Source organism: Orycteropus afer, unplaced genomic scaffold, assembly GCF_000298275.1.
Source record: "Orycteropus afer afer isolate SDZICR_OR568_19922 unplaced genomic scaffold, OryAfe1.0 scaffold00392, whole genome shotgun sequence".
NCBI classification, from domain to species: Eukaryota; Metazoa; Chordata; class Mammalia; order Tubulidentata; family Orycteropodidae; genus Orycteropus; species Orycteropus afer.
This window is the reverse complement of record NW_006921979.1, coordinates 1,627,699-1,645,274: the sequence shown is the minus strand read 5'-3', so window position 1 is coordinate 1,645,274 and position 17,576 is coordinate 1,627,699. Positions and strand designations below refer to the sequence as shown.

General features: G+C 40.1%; 1 protein-coding gene across 1 annotated transcript in view; it reads left to right on the top strand.

The window, feature by feature from the left end:
• Positions 1-17,576, top strand: part of CPM (carboxypeptidase M) — a 115,826-nt gene that overhangs the window by 48,247 nt on the left and 50,003 nt on the right. The window lies entirely within an intron of this gene.

Sequence of the window (17,576 nt, the reverse complement as noted above, 5' to 3'; positions counted from 1 at the left end):
TGTGGTAAACTGTGGTCAATGACATGAGACAAAGTATATGTGAACTGCTGTAACGAGAGTGAATTTACTCTGTAAATCTTCACCCAAATCACAATAAAAAAAAAAAAAAAAAAGGCCAGTCTTGAAAAAATGGAGGTCATGACTAAAATTGCCCAACAAATAAACTTTGCTGATTAATTATTCTTATCTTATGTTATCACTTGGCCTTTGCTAGATTTATAACTTGGTGACCAGAAAGTTCAATCGTCCTAAAAATAGTATGGTTTAAAAATCTAGTGGTTCCCCCCCTCGTTGCAATAAAAATAGAAAATATCTGTCTTTTTTTTTTACATTCACATTTGCATCAAGATCATTTTTCACCATATAAATCTGGAGATTTAATAAAGCTGACATGCTTGATCAGTTTTTGATAGTTTGTATAATATAGTCTTTTATAGTTTCCTAGTATAGCTCTGTACTTACAGTAGAGACAGCCTGTGAATTCCTCACCTGGGCGCGTCCATTCTCCCTCCTTGTGGTTCACCTTTCAGGTGTACAACTCTAATTTCTCTTGCGTTTGCTTCACATCTCTTCAAGCTGCAGAAGCCAGGGTGTGATTTTTAATAATTTTTTATTATGTTTTGGTGACATTTGTGCAGCAAATTCAGTTCCTATTTGACACTTTCCACACAAATTAACCAATGACATTAGTTACATTTTTCACAATGTGTCACCATTCTCTTTAATTGTGTTCTGGTTGTTCCATTTCCTATACTCTAGTTTCTCTACCTAAGGAGCTCTGGTAACACAGTGCCTAAGGTATCTGACTGCTAACCAGAAGGTTGGTGGTTCAAACCTACCAGCCACTCCATGGAAGCAAGACTGGGCAATCTACTCCCATAAAGATTTACCACCTCAGAAACTATGAGTCGGAATTGACTCAATGGCAGTGGGTTTGGTTTTTTGGTTTAGTTTTCCTGCTTACTTATCTTCTCATCTTTACTTTAGATTAAATGTTGACCTTTTGGACTCATACAGATGATTTTTTAGTAGAGTACCAATCTAATGGGTAATATCCTTTATTTCATGCATCACAGTTTTCTACTAAAAGGTGATCTCGGGATAATTTTGGTTCAGGGTTTATAGAGTATTTCAGGGTGATAGTCTCAGGGAGACCTCTGGTCTCAGATAGTCCACTTAGTCTGAACTTTTTTAAAGAATTTGAGTTTTCTTCTACTTTTATCTCCTATTCTATCTTGGATCATCTATTGAGACCCTGGTCAGAGCACTCAATGGTGGTAGTTGGGCACCATGTAGTTCTTGTCCCAGGGTAGTTGAGGTCATGGCTCTTGAAGGCTATCAGCCTTGTAGATTTGTTTCTTCTCTGATATTTTGGTATTTTCTTACTCTTTTTTTTCTGATGAGTACAGAGCAATAGTTGTATCTTAGATGGCCACTCACAAGCTTTTAAGACCCCAGATGCTACTCACTCCACTTGTAGAACATGAATTTTGTGAATTTATATTCTGCCAATGGACTGAACTGTCCTAATGAGACCATGGTCCTAAGCTTTCAAAGCTAGAAAACCAGTCTAGGAAAGTGATTGGTTATATGTAAGGAATATCTGTAGTTGTGTCTTCAATGACTATATGTGCCTATAATCATACATATAGTAAATACATAGCTGTATTACACATCATATAGATACTTCTGTCTGTTCTCACATATGTATATACCTGTTGTTATTGTTGTTGTTGTTAGGTGCCACTGAGTTGGGTCCAACTCACAGCAACCCTATGTACACACAGCAAAACACTGCCTGGTACTATGCCATGCTCACAGTCCTTGCCATGTCTGAGCCCATTGTTGAAGCCATGATGTCAGCCCACCTCATTGAGGGCCTTCTTTTTTTCGCTGACCCTCTGCCTTACCAAGCATATGATGTCCTTCTCCAGGAACTGGTCCCTCTTGATAACATGTCCAAAGTACATGAGACAAAGTCTTGCCATCCTTACTTGTAAGGAGCATTCTGACTGTACTTCTTCCATAACAGATTTCTTCATTCTTCTGGCAGCCGTGGTATATGTAATATTCTTTGCCAACATCATAATGCATTGATTCTTCTTCAGTCTTCCTTATTCATTATCCAGCTTTCATATGCACATGAGGCAATTGAAAATACCATGGCTTGGGTCATCTTAGTCTTCAAAGTGACATCTTTGCTCTATAACACTTTAAAGAGGTCTTTTGCAACAAATTTGCCCAAAGCAATACATTATTTAATTTCTTGACTGCTGTAGCCATGGGTGTTCATTGTGAGTCCAAGTGAAATGAAATCTTTTGACACTTCAATTTGATTTTCTGTTTGTCGTGATGTTGCTTATTGGTCCAGTTGTAAGGATTTTTGTTTTCTTTATATTGAGATGTAATCCCTACTGAAGGCTATATTCTTTGACCTTCATCAATAAGTACATGAAGTTTTCTTCACTTTCAACATGGAAGATTGTGTCCTTTTCATATCACAGGTTATTAATGAGTCTTCCTCCTGTACCTACTCATATATGTACATGTCTGTATCCATCCAGAAGGAACTCTAGTGTTGTAGTGGGTAAGGCATTTGGCTGCTAACCAGAAGGTCAGCGGTTCAAACCTACCAGCTGCTCTGTGAAGGCAATCTACTTTTGTAAAGATGTACAGGCTTGGAAACCCAATAGGGGTCACTATGAGTTGGAATCAACTAAACGACAGTAGGTTGGTTAAGTTTATACCCATCCATATGTGACCCTAGACTCATTTTTTGGTCTTTGTTGGAGTTGCTGTCATGTTATATATGCCAATTTCTTTACTACAGACATTCTTTTCTCATAAGCAATCCTTTTGTTTTTGTTTTTAATTTTTATTGTGATTTGGGTGAAAGTTTACAGAGCAATTTCACTTTCCATACAGCAGTTCATACACATGTTATCTCATGACATTGACTGCAATTTCCCACAATGCGACAGCTCCCCTCCCACTTCCTCTCCATAGTTACCTCTTCCCTGTGTCCTTCGCTCCCGTGCACTCCTGAGCAGTCTTTTTAAAATCTCTCCTTACCTCAGCTTTTTATTTTGAAAATTTTCAAATCTGTAGACAACTTATAAAAATAATAAAATACACACATGCTCTTCATTACATCTACCAGTTGTTAATATGTTGTCATAGTTGCATCATTTCTCTCATGAATTCTATCTACAGATTTTGCTGAACCATTAGAAATGATAAAGAGCACACCATGCTATCTTTAAATACCACTTCACCATGACATCCTAAGAATGGCATTCTCCTACCTAATCTTACACACAATTATTATCTAAGAAAAATAATAACTCCGTAATATGAAACATTATTCTGTGCTTCTAAAATTCTCCAATAGTCCCAATAACATCTTTTGTAACTTTTTTTTCTCCCAGAATCCAATCAAGGCTCACATATTACATTTAGTGTTATGCTTCTTTAATCTCTTAATCTGTTATAGTCTCCCTGCCTTTTCTTGACCTTGACTGACTGATATTGGACCAGTTTTATGTCATTGACTGATTCTTAATGAACCAACTCTTGGGTTGCCTTCTTAAAATGAGTTGGAGTTTCTTCATGATGGAGCCAGACTGGAAATCCCTCACATGGCTTCCAGCGTCATATCTTATCTTAAGTTAAAATCTGTCTGATGGCCTCAGTTACTTTGGAAAAAGACTATGTCATAAAATGTTGTGAAAGACGTGCTTATTGCTGGTGGTTGAAAACAGTTATCAGAGGTGACTTGCTTCCTGACTTGCTGGTCATGGTTAGGTGTGTAGGCTCCTTCCAAGTCCAGTACTATCCTTGGGCATTTTGTCTAGATTTCAAATCCAGTGCTTGGACTTAGAAATAAGTTCACCTGATATGAGTTGCGTGAGTGTTTGTGACAGTTTTGTGCTAATAGATTTTGAAGGACATGGTCTCTTAGGATAGCCCCTTCCACTTTCTGAATCCACACCAAATTTTTTCAGAACATCAGTGGGTGTTGCTCTATCTGATCTGATCTGTAGATCTAGATTATGAGTTGCTGTTGCCAGCTGGAGTAAGGTATCTGTCCTCATGTTATGGACACTGTTTATGTTAGAATTTTTTCTTTAATTGCTCTGATGTTATGTTATCTACTATGACCTATAATTTGTCATCAGCTAATTCTGTGCACTTGAGGCCCTCAAATAAACATGTGCTTGCCATGTACCAGGCACTATTTTTAAAGCTTATGATGATTACATGAGATAGTACAAAAACCTCGTGAGGTGTAGATACCATTTACCCCATAACATAGATGAAAAAACTGATTCATCAGAGTGATTAAGCATCTTGTTTGATACCACATGGCTCATGACTAGTAAGTGGCAGAGCTGGGCTTTAAACCCTGGCAAGTGCATTCTAATACTGGCACATTTCATCATTCCATAATACCGTGCCACTAAGGGGATGTTGCACATTATCTGTTGTTGTTGTTGTTGTTAAGTGCCGTCGAGTCGTTTCCGACTCATAGCGACCCCATGCACAGCAGAACGAAACACTGCCCGATCCCGCACCAGCCCCACAATCCCTGCTATACTTGAGCCCATCATCGCAGCCACTGTATCAATCCATCTCGTTGAAGGCCTCCCCCTCTTTCGTCGACCCTCCACCCTACCAAGCATGACATCCTTCTCCAGGGAATGGTCCCTTCTTACAACATGACCAAAATAGGTGAGACGAAGTCTGGCCATTCTTGCTTCCAAGGAGCATTCTGGCTGCACTTCCTCCAGGACAGATCTGTTAGTTCTTTTAGCAGTCCATGGTACTTTCAGCATTCTTCGCCAGCACCACAACTCAAAAGCATCAACTCTTCTTCGGTCTTCCCTATTCATTGTCCAGCTCTCACATGCATACAAGGTGATTGGAAATATCATGGCTTGTGTCAGGCGCACCTTAGTCCTCAAGGAGATATCCTTGCTCCTCAGCACTTGAAACAGTTCCTTCGCACATTATCTAAGAAATCTCAAAATGCTGTTTTGATGTGCTGCTGAAAATACTGATTTTGATATCCTTACTAAACTATTAAGGAGCCCTAGTGTTGCAACAGTTGAGCACTTGAATGCTAACCAAAAGTTTGGCAGTTCAAGCCTACCCAGCTTCTCATTGGAAGAAAGGCCTAGCACTCTGCTCCTATAAAGATTAAACCAAAACCCATGGCTATTGAATCAATTCTGAGTCAAAGCCTCCCAACAGGATAGAATAGAACTGCCCCATAAGGTTTCCAAGGCTGTAATCTTTATGGAAAGAGACTGTCATGTCTTTCTCCCACAAAGTGGCTGGTGGGTTCGAACTACTAACCTCTCAGCAGCTGAGCATATAACCACTGCACCACCAGGGCTCCCCCCATAAAGATTACAGCCTAGAAAACCCTACAGGCAGCTGTAGTGTCTGACACGGAGTCACTATGAACTGAAAATTGCCTTGAAGGCACTACAACAACTAAACTATGATCATACATCTGTTGATTTAAATCTCAGAACAGTGGTACTAGTGAGAAGCCCACCATTGTTAATCCTACAAATCCATCTAATGTTCTAGTTTTAGGTCAAGTTTAGTCCTTGCAGGGACTTCATTTTGGCAACTCTGGGGCTTCTCCTAGTATCAGGAGTAGACTGCCAATAAATTAATATTACTAATTTATAGCACGGTTGCACCACTTTAGAATGAAAGCCTTGTAGGTTACAGACTCAGAGTAGATGACTGACAGGAAAGTCTTTGTTCCCCAGAGTAGCTTATGGGGAAAGTCATAAATTAATTGCCATTATCCCTTACCACTAAAAGATAAGTTCTTCAGCTAGCAGTAAATAGGCAATGAGGATAAGCAGACCTCCAACAAACTGTCTTTTTTTTGGATCAATTGGATCTGAATTTACCTCATAATAAGTTATAGCTGTGTGACATCCACTTCATAAGAAATAAAAACACCAGTGGGGTACAAAGAACCAAAACATCATCAGCGCTGAGCCAGGATGCCTGGTACTGTAAAGGAGAAACTTCAGATGGACAATTAATGTAGAGTTCTCACTGTAATTACTGCATCGTCTTAAATAACATTTTTTAAAAGTCTCTTTACTTATGCTTAATAATACTCAACTGTGATCATTGCGGAACTGCTCTTTGAAAAAAGATGGACGATCTGATTGTAGTTAGCCTCCCTCCCAAGGGACCAAAAGGGGAAGTTCTGGGCTTTTTATAGTATGAGGCCTCTAGAGATTTTCACTTTGGGGATTTAAAAAACAAGTTTCCTGTCTCTGTATTTTAAAAAGACTAGAAGAGAACATAGAAAAATTGCAATGGCTAATTTTTTAAACTCAATTTAAAAAACCTTATTGTTATTTTATTATTTATAGTTGAAAATTTAAGATATTTAGAGGAAAGGGAACAAATTCATTAATCTCTGACCTGGGAATGGAGTGGGAGGAATGGAGAAGATGGGGCTCTAAGAACAGGAAGATAAAGGAATTTTCTACAATCTTCCTGTTTTGGTTTATGGGTGATGATTATTGAGACAAGCTGCTCTAATTTTCTGGAAGTCTTGATTATCTTGAAATTGAAAAAAAAAAAAAAACCCTCATGCAATGCACCTTCAGATTTTTCTTTTCTATTTTTTTTTTAATTAATAAAGGCAATGCTTCTAAGCTATCAGAAAAATCCCTTACTTACAAATTGAAATCTCCAAACCTCCCTATTGATGTGTTCAGAAGAAATGAAATGAAACCTAAAGTCTACATTCCTCTGCTATCATTTTGGAACATTAGTTCCATAGGGAAAAAATGCATAAGCAAATGAAACCCTATCTCCGCATATTTGGTTTGGATCTTGGCAATGGAGATTCTTCAAGGAGGTTAACCTACTCTGGAACTGATCTAGCAAATTGGGTCCTTTTCAGAGTCCACCCAAGATGGCATCTTGTAGAGTAGTCACAGACTTTTCCATCAATACTGGGAGCTCTGGTAGCATAGTGCCTAAGGCACTTGATTGCTAACCAGAAGGCTGGCGGTTCAAACCCACCAGCCACTCCCCTGAAGGAAGGTTGGGCAATCTACTTCTGTAGTGATACTGCCTCGGAAACCCAAGGAGGGGGCGCTATGAGTCAGGTCCGACTCGACGGCACATAACAACTGGAAAACAGCTCCATCTCATCTTTGTACTAGAGGAGGTGACACTGGCTCCCACTGGACTTTCTTGGGTTTATTTGTTAATTTATCCAATCACCCATGCATTCAGATATTCTTTATTTGATTCTTTAGTATGTATACCAGTGACTATGCTAGATTCTGCAAGCAAAGAGAAATATAATCCCTTGCCTACAGGAAAACTCTGATTTTAATCAATGTTTATGAGAGAGGTTGTAGAGGTACTATGAGAGTCAAAGGAGAGTCTAACTAAGGCTAATGAGACATAGGGCTGAGCAAGAGAAAAGTAAGAAAGGTTTTGGGTGGGAGAGGGCTCTCAGTTAAGCCTTGAAAAGGCAAGTGGAGTTTCGCCACTTTTATCAGGTGGACTATGGACTATCCATGCAGAAGAAAGAGTGGCATTAAACATGTGGCAGCAGATGGTTGGCTCCTTTGGGAACTGCATGTAAGTAAGAATAGCTAGGACCTGCTGTATGGGATTGTGGTGGGAGGCTGGAAGCAGGAAGTACCAGAGCATGAGAGGTCTGGTGTGGTATGCTGAAGGCCTTAGGTTTTATCTTGATGCACAGGGGCCAATGAAGGATAAACAGTGGAGTGATGTTATCTGATTCATAGGTCATTAATCCCCCCCAAAAAAAATAAAGGCAAATTTGCCATACATTATGCTCCCATTTGAACTTAATTTTTCCAGATGATGAAAATGATATCAAAAATAAAAACCTAATGTTTTTTAAGGACAGTATATAATCAGTGGTTTACATTTGTTTCAGTTTACTAAAATGCCACAAATATTTGTTGCATGAATAAATGAGAAGATGAAAGGGCAAGCCTTTGTAGAATGAAGATACATCTGATTTTAAGTTCATACAGGATGCAAATGAGTGTGGTCATCTTGGGAAGCTGCACTTAAGCTATTAAGGCTGCAATTGAGGCCACGATGCTGCTGCTGCTGCCGCCGCCGCTGCTGCCTTCGCCTTGGTCTCATACCTGTGGTTTAGCTGAAGTCTCAGCTGCCCAGTCCTGATTCCTGACACCAGGCAGGCTTGTGTTCCAGCAGGCTACCAGTCTGCCATTTGTCTACAGCTGTGTTTCAAGGCATTTGTAAAGAGCTTCCTTTGCTCACCTTGCTTGAGATTACCCCCACAAAGGAGCCCTGGTGTCACAGTGACTAAACACTTGGCTGTTAACCAAGAAGTCAGAGGTTTGAATCCACCAGCCACTCTGCAGGAGAAAGATGTGGCAGGCTGTATCTGTAAAGATTAGAGCCTTGAAAATCCTGTGGGACAGTCCTGCACTGTTCAGAGTCACTATGAGTTGGAGTTGACTCAATGGCAATGGGTAGCTTATGGAAATTATTTAAGTCTTTTTGTTGTCCTTTTTCCTCTATACATGCTTCTAGAACTCAAAAGATCACTTCAGCTGTGAAATCTTGTCTGTCCACATACTAATACTGTTTGATGTAACAGGCAGATATATAAAGACATTGCCCAGAAAAAAAATTCCACAAGATAGATTTGCCAGTGATGTCTTACTCTGTTGTTCTTTCTTAATACAGTTTTTCAGTGCATTTTAATATTAATTTATTGGCAGTCCACTATGAAACAACAGATAGTGTTTGTACATGATGTCTGCTAGTACGATAAAAACAAAAGTGTACATGTTCAGAAGTTGATGATTTATTTGGATTGAGAAGTAAGACATATACATAAGAACGTTATTTACAAAGCCTTATATATAATTTGTGCCAGATGAGTAGTTTTAAAGCAAAGTTTCTAAATTTTCCTCACCTCTTGTTCACCTCCAAAAAAATCTTAGAGTACTGAGAACCCCTGTCTGGAAAAAAAAAAAAAAAATGGGACTAGCAATAACTATTATTAACATTCAGTGGAGAGAAAGATAATTTTGGATTGAGTTGGTTACCAAAAATGTATCAGAATGGGTAGACTTGATTATGTTGCAGAAGTAAAAGATCTCCAAAATCTTAGTGATTTATAACCATAAAATAAAGGTTTCAATCTCACTCACATCATATATCCATGGTTGGCTAATTGTAACTCTGTTCCCTGTCATTCTCTTTCCATGACACAAGCTGACAGATCAGCCTCTATCAAAACATTGCCTGTCTTGTGACAGAGGGAAAAGAGATGGTGAACCATGTTTTGAAGCTCTTAAAGCTTCTCGCCAGAAGTCATGTGTCATTTTTACTCATACTCCATTGGCCAGAGCAAGTCATGTGACCACACTGGACCACCAGTACTATACCTACCTAGTAAGGAGGCCTTTACTAAAACTGTGACCTAAGCCTTGGTGGGTGGCCCTGGTCTACCATGGTAGACACAACAGAGGAGGGAAAAAAGGCTGTGACAGCTCAGGTGATGCTGACAACATTAATAAGAAAGCAAGACTCATCCACATGAAACCTTTAGAAAACAGACTTAATAGGCAAAATGTTTTTGCAATGGCAAAGCATGTGATGCCCTCTTATAAAAATAATCTGAAGAGGGAGAAACCAGGGTGGTGAAAGTAGTCAAACTTCTTGGAGTTAGGTTTGTGCAATGCATAGAATTTGAAAAGGCAGAAACTCCAGTGAGGCCATTTTGAGTTGAGGACAACATGAATGATGATGGGAAGTGGGCATTGAACGTAGAGCTACAGAAAGGAGCCTTGGGCCAGTGGGAGTATTTGTGTTAGCAGGTAGTGGATAAGGCGGTTGGAGGTCAGGTGATAGAGGACCCTGGAAGCCAGGGGGAGCAATTTGGTTCTGATATGCCAGTTTTTACCAAGAAAAATGTGGCCTTGGACATATACCAGTAACTTTGGAGATGCTACACATTTGCATTTATTGAAAATCTACTATGTACCAAGCACTGCTAAGTCCTAAGAATGTAACAGTGAATAAAACAGGCAAACAGAACAAAATGGTTAACAGTAAAGGCAATGTCTTAATACATTACATTCTAGTTCAGAGAACAATAACACAAATAACCATTTATATATATACTCTCAAAGAGTGGGAAATGTATGAGGAGAGGTGAATGAATGGTGGTGATGGTATAGCTCTGGGGTAGGGTGAAAATAATATACCTTTGAAGACTGATGAAAATGAGGTAGTCCTAGGCAATGTTCAGTCCCACAGCCCCACCCTTCAGTGTTCAATAGCAGAGTTAGCACACTGAGCTGATTAAAGCCTCTTTGTCCAGGCCTGACCCATCAGTTTACAAGCCAGAAATGCTGGGTAAAAGAAGGTGGCCTTGGCTGGAATGGATGCTCTGAGCCATCTCTGCTGCTGGTTTGTGGACCAGATGGAAATGTGCAAATAAATATGATTCACAGAACCAAAGCATGCAACTTTAATACCTGTGCAGAGTCCCGGTGACCAGTGAGTAATACAGGCCCCGCTAGGCCCAGGCTCAGGTTCACAGAGCAAGTAGCCCTCCTCAGCCTCCACACCATGATGTCCTTTTAGTGGGAAACTGCAGGGCCACGAAAGTTGAGGTCAAACATCTGCCTCCCCCTCATGAAGTTCTGGGATGCCACCCTGATTGTAAACTGAGCTACAAATGCATGGCCCCTGGTGACACAGAGGGGAGGAACTCAGCTGCTAACTGAAGGGTTGTCAGTTTGAACCCACCAGCTGATCCCCTGGAAAAAGATGTGACAATCTGCTTTAATAAAGATTTTAGATTTGGGAACCCTAGGAGCACAGTTCTATTCTGTTGTATAGGATTGCAGTGAGTCAAAATCGACTAGGTGGCAATGGATTTTTAAGTAGAATTTAGGTCTACACCTATCCCAAGCAAAAATGGAACAGTCCAATCCCATCCTTGCTTGAAGACAGAGCAAAGCACTTGTTCTTATCACAGCAGCTGTGGGACCTCTGGGACACCCTACTCCTTTCTGAACCTCCAGCCCCTTCCTTGGCACATTCTTCTGTCCATAGCAAAATGAAGAATTCCCAACCCACTTCACTGGAGGTTTCAGTGGGATCACGTGGCTGCCTCGGGGTTACTACATCTGCCCAAGTATGGCTTCTCAGCTTTGCAAGCACAGAAACAAAAGACTAGGTGTCACCTTGGCTGGCCAGAACCCTCCAATCAACACAGAAGCCATACTGAGTACTGGTTGATTTGCCACAAAGGGAGGCAATGTGCATAAATTTTGTCCTAGAGATAGGGTATGTATAAAGCAGATGGATTTTGCCCTTGTTTTTCCTTCCATTGCTGCCCCCATTCCACCCTACTTTTTTTCTTTTTTTTTTTGCCTACTGTTTGTTGGCTAGTAGCCAGACTCATTGCAGGAAGAACCTGCAGCCAGATCCCTGAAGCATGGCCACTCCAGATTCCAGTTTTTGGACAGAGGCACTAATGCTTGCCCATAGTTGTTATGTGGAGATCAGTGTGGGGACATGCCAGCTAATCAAACAAAATCAAAGGAAGCAAACAATAGCTGTAATTTCTCAAACAATCCTCATAATGTCCCCTCAATCTCCTTCCATTTTCCAATTTTCCCCAGATGGGGGAAAGAAAGAAATCTCAACAAAAGGTCTGTACATAGCAGACTTGGATCACAGGTTTACCTTTCTTTGCTTTTGATTTTTCCATCTCTTGGGGGAGTAAGCAATGTAGTATAGTAGTTAAGAACAAAGTGGAGACTGGCTAGATGCCCAACTCTATCCCTTTTTTTAACCATTAATGTGCATCAAAATCACCTGGAAGGCTCATTGAACCACAGATTGCTGGGCCCCACCCCCAAAGTTTTGTACTCAGTCCTCCTGGGGTGTAGCCCAAGCATGTGTACTCCTAACAAGTTGCCACACGTTAAGACCCACTGCCCTGTTAGGTTACCTAAAATTCAGTTCCCTCATGTGTGCAAGGACAATACCAATTCCTCCCACTTATGGTTATTAAGATTAAATGAACGAATCTGCAAGATACTTTGCGGTGTGAATGATACCCTGCAAGCATAGTCAATCTGGAAGCTTCTGCCTGTGAATTTTGCCCCTGTTTTGTTTATTCTTGTTTATGTTCTATTTTGATATTTTGTAATGAGTCACTTAGTAGCAATCTCTTCCTCCACTTCAAGTCTAGAGGGCATGTGAACTTTGGAAACTGTTTCAACCAACCAGCTTCTGTCAAGGCGAGTCTGACTCATGATGACCCCATCTGTGTCAGAGTAGAACTGTCCTCCATAGAGTTTTCAATGGGTAATTTTTCAGAAGTAGGTCACCAGGCCTTTTTTCTGAGATGCGTCTGAGTGGACTTAAACCTCCAACCGTTAAGCTAGCAGCTGAGCAGTTCCACCCAGGGACTGCCTGCTTAAACTTACCCAAATAATGTGCTGTTTTCACTCTTCTAGGGATTAACCCATTGTTTAATTCAGGGCTTTATGAACGATATGTGATAAATTCCTTGGATGTGTGGTGGGGAGATTATGCATAAATGGAATTGATTACTTGGTGTTAGATCTCTGGATCATTCTTAGGGAAGCTGAGAGGAACTCACATTGTTGAGAACCTACTACAGAGCAGCCTTACAACAGCATTGCCAATAGAGTTGACATTCTCACTTTACGTATGAGGAAACTGAAACTCAGTGCCTTGGGTAAACACTTTCAAGCTTTGACATAAGTCTAAGGGTATTAGTAAGGATGTAAATGCTGAAAGTACCATGGACTGCTAAAAGAACTAACAAACCTGTCCCAGAGGATATGCAGCTGGAATGCTCCTTGGGAACGAGAACAGCCAGACTTCGTCTCACCTACTTTGGTCATGTTATCAGAAGGGATCATTCCCTGGAGAAGGATGTCATGCTTGATAAGATGGAGGGTTGACAAAAGAGAGGAAGGCTATCTACGAGATGAATTGACACAATGGTTGCAGCAATGGGCTCAAGTATAGCAGGGATCGCAGAGCTGGCGCAGGACTGGACAGTGTTTTGTTCTGCTGTGCATAGGGTCTCTATGAGTCAGAGACGACTCGACGGCACCTAACAACAACAACAATTGTGAGGCTATACCAAGACATGTGCAGGTCTGGGAAACCAGCAGCTGATCCATCATTCTGCGTACTAGAGCTTCATGGAGCAGAGCACACATACAATAAGCCTCATGAAGAACTGGAATGTGCGTCATCATCACAGCAGCTCTGCTTCTGTGATTGGGCCACCCAGGGTCTCTGCTTTTCTCTAGGTGTGCCTCACTGAAACACTCAAAGTACAGATCATATCATTGATAGGTGTTTAAGGCAAACACCCAGTATGTGATGTTCCTATTGGGGAGCCTTTGATTCAGATGTTTTTTTCTGTATCAGTCAGTCATAGTCAAGGTGGCAGGTTGGATCTTGCTCCAGGAGCAAACCATAGCAACACGATGCTGAAAGAACTGCCTGGGAACTTTCCCTTCAGAGTCAGGTTGACTCTGGGTATAGAAGGCTCTTCAGAGGGTCATGACCTATTTAGTACTCTCAGGGACATTGAGGCAGCCTGGGATCAGGAGAACACACATTGTGGAATCAGACCTAGGTTTGTATCCTGGTTCTTTCTCTTAACTCAATTACCCAACACATTGGGGTATTGTAAAGAGCAAATAACATAGACAGTATCTGTGGCACATAGTATCCGGACTTAGGGAATAGGATTTGGTGTTTTCAATTAACTTTTTTAATTAGGAAAAAGATGAAAAAGAAAAAAACTTGCTCTGTCACTTAGCCCCTTATCACTGACAATGTGTCATTTTTCAAATCTTGTAGGGATTCATCCATTGTTTAATTTATTGCTTCATAGACTATGAAGATAACTTCCTTCCATGGTTTTCGTTTGTTTTGTTTTTAAAATGAATAGTATGTTTTACATGGTTGTAGTCATATAACTTTGCATTCTAACATTTTTCTTATTATAAAATATTTTTATATTATAAATTCTATACATATTTTAATGGCATGCTATAATAGACATAAAATTACTTATTGTTGAACACCTAACAATAGACAATTGAATGGATGATAATTGAATGGATAATAAAATATCAAGCAGACATTTAAAAAGATGTAGTAGAAGTGTATTTATTAACCAGGGGTGGATTACCAGTCAGCAAGGTAAGCATAGGTTTACTTGTGCTTACTTACTAATCTGTAGTGCTTACCTTGCTGACTGGGTATTTCATTCCTATCAGGGATTATGGGTTTGCAATTCTATAGGAAGGTGCTGTGTGATTTGGAGAGAGACAGATGCCAGCCACACCTAGAAGGAGAATCTGTGATGCTGTGTGAAAATGTGAAATTGTTCACTGTAATATTAACATAGAAATGTATTTATGATTATATGCGAAATGAGATGGTTTTACCTAAAGACCAGCTGCCACCCAAAATCTGTCTGGTCTCAATCTCAGTGACTTTCAAACCTTAGTGGACGTCAGCATCCCCAAGGGAGATTGTTAAATTCAGGGGGCTCAGGAACTGGCATTTTAAAAAGCATCTCAGGTGATGATATGGGAATGACACGCCTCCCATTTCTACCTGTTGAGGCTATATTTATTTTCTCAAGCTTCTCCTTCTACATTCTCCTGAAGTCCTGTAGTATTTCTGTAGCACTTGTCTGCTAGCAGCCCTGGTAGCATAGTGGTTAGAGTACCTGGCTACTAACCAAAAGGTCAGTGGTTCGAACCCACCAGCCTCTTCTCAGGAAAGGGATGTGGCAAAGCTTCTGTAAAGATATGCAATATTGGAAATCCTGTGGGAGGGTTCTACACTGTCCTGTAGGGTTGCTATGAGTTGGATCTACTTGACAGCAATGGGTTATTATCTTCTTTCTTGTCTTGTAGATTTGTGAATCCTTCTAAATTGTAATACTTTCTGTGACTCCCCCAAGCAAATCCATTTGGACATCCTTGTCACAGCCCTGGGATTTGTGTCAAACACTTGTGAGTTACTAAAGTATCTGGAATCCAGGTTCTGTTTACTTTGCAAATAGTGAAGAGAAAGGCCGAGCACTTCAAAACTTTTTGCACACCTGTTCTTACAAGAACTTTTGAAAATAAAGGTAGTGTTTCTAACCTTGACAGGGGGGAAAAATAAAACTTAAGTTACCCTTACCTTGGCAGTCAGGTTGTGAAAAGTAAATAGTTTGTCCTTTGTGCATTCATTCTGGTCTGGGCCAAAGATAGCCAGTGTGTATTGCGGTGGGTGGTTAAAACCCTTCAGGAGTCTTGTCATTCCTAAAGTATCGCGTGTGTATCTTCCATGTTGGTTAGTTGAGTTTCTTTCTCAGACTTTGTGCCACTGAGGTCATGAAAGGTAAGTTTCTCATCTTGCAGTTCACTTAAGGGCCATTTGTGTTAAAATTGGAGTTGGATAAACCATCAAAGCACCTCTTCACTTAGGGTTTATTGGTTTGATTTTCTTTCTTCCTTCAACCAAATAATATTGGATATCCACAGCACATCAGGGTTTTTGTTGTCTTACGTTATCCCTTATGTAATAGACCTGCTGTTTTAGATACAGAGCATAAATAAAAGTTGATAAATACTATATTGAGAGGATTTTGAATTTGTATCTTACCTGTGATGGGGCAAGACCATATCTGTACAAATCTGTGATTATTCTAGCTTTAAAAGGATTTATAGCTACAGAAAAGAATTCCCCCTTGCTTACCAGGAAAATGATAACTTTGAAGAACTGAAGATCCAGATGACCTGAGAATTGAAACCATAAGGGAATGGAGTATTCTGGTTAATCAAATTGTTCTTGTGGACAATCACCAGATGGACTACTTGTCCACATGGCAAACTCAAACCATTCTTCAGAACTCTGCTCTGAAGCATCATCTGTAAAGCTTTCCATGATCCCCTCCCTGGTGGCTCAGTGCCTAAGGCTCTTGACTGCTAACAGAAGGCTGGCGGTTCAAACCCACCAGACACTCCTTGGAAGGAAGATGGGACAATCTACTTCCATAGTGATATTGCCTCAGAAACCCAAGGAGGGGTTGCTATGAGTTGGCTCCGACTCAATGGCAGTGAGTTTGGCTTGGTTTTCCTTGGAAAAAGTTAACCATTTCTTCTTTAAGACCACATCCACAAAAATACCTTACAGATAGTTCTATTATTGCATATATCACACTCCAGCGTTATTATATGTTTATGTGTTATCACTCTTCATTAGATGAGAAGCTTATTGGGTATAGAGCGTATGACTTATCTGTACAGTTTTATCACTTAGTTCAATGCTTGAATATAACATTAATATATATATATACCAAACTCACTGCCATCGAGTCAGATACGACTGATAGTGACCCCTCCATGGGTTTGCGAGACGGGATCACTATGGAAGTAGATTGCCCAATCTTCCTTCCAAGGAGTGGCTGGTGGTTAGCCAGCCTTCTGATTAGCAGTCAAGTGCCTTAGGCACTGTGCCACCAGAACTTATATATGTGTGTGTACACACACACACACACACACACTCATATATATGAACCAAGACCAAATTCACTGCCATCGAGTCAATTCCAACTCATAGCAACCCCTATTGGGTTTCCAAGATGGTAAATCTTTATGGAAACAGATCGCCCCATCTTCCTTCTGTGGAGTGCCTAGTGGGTTCAGACCACCAATCTTCTGATTAGCAAATGCCTTAAGCACAATGCCACCAGAACTCCATGTGTATATAAATAAATATATATATATACACACACACACACACACATATGTATTATACTCACATATATATACATACATGTATTATGTGAATATATATATACATGCATACATATATACATGCACACACACACAGAGAAAGAGGAATATATACTTTAATAAATGGATATATTGGTGATGGTTGCACAGCATGGTCAATGTAATTAATGCTACTGACTTGTACACATGGAAGGTTGATATGGCAAGTGTTTTGTTATATATATTTCACCCCAATAAAAATGAAAACAAGACAAAATACAAAAAATGGAATATGAATGAACTATAATTAGAATTCTGTCCTGAATAGATGGCATCAATCAGAAAAACTGCATTTTATGGATGTTTTCTGGGAATTTCTGTCATTACTAAATTTAAAGCATCACTTTATCATGACAATTTTCCCTAAAATATTGTTATAATAAGTTATGAATAAATGTTGATAAAGGTAGGTCCAGTATCTGCATCTTCCTGGATTCTTCATGGCACATGAGTGCTCCCTAGACTGTGGGATCATTGGGTATAGAGAGTGTGACTTATCTGTACAGTTTTATCACTTAGTTCAATGCTTGGATATAACATAAATTCTGCAGACAACTACTCAACATTAGCCATTGTTGTGTGCCATCAAGTCAATTTTGACTCATGGCAACACTGTTAATTGCTGTTAAATTCCTTTCCTGGCTTCTTAAATTCCTC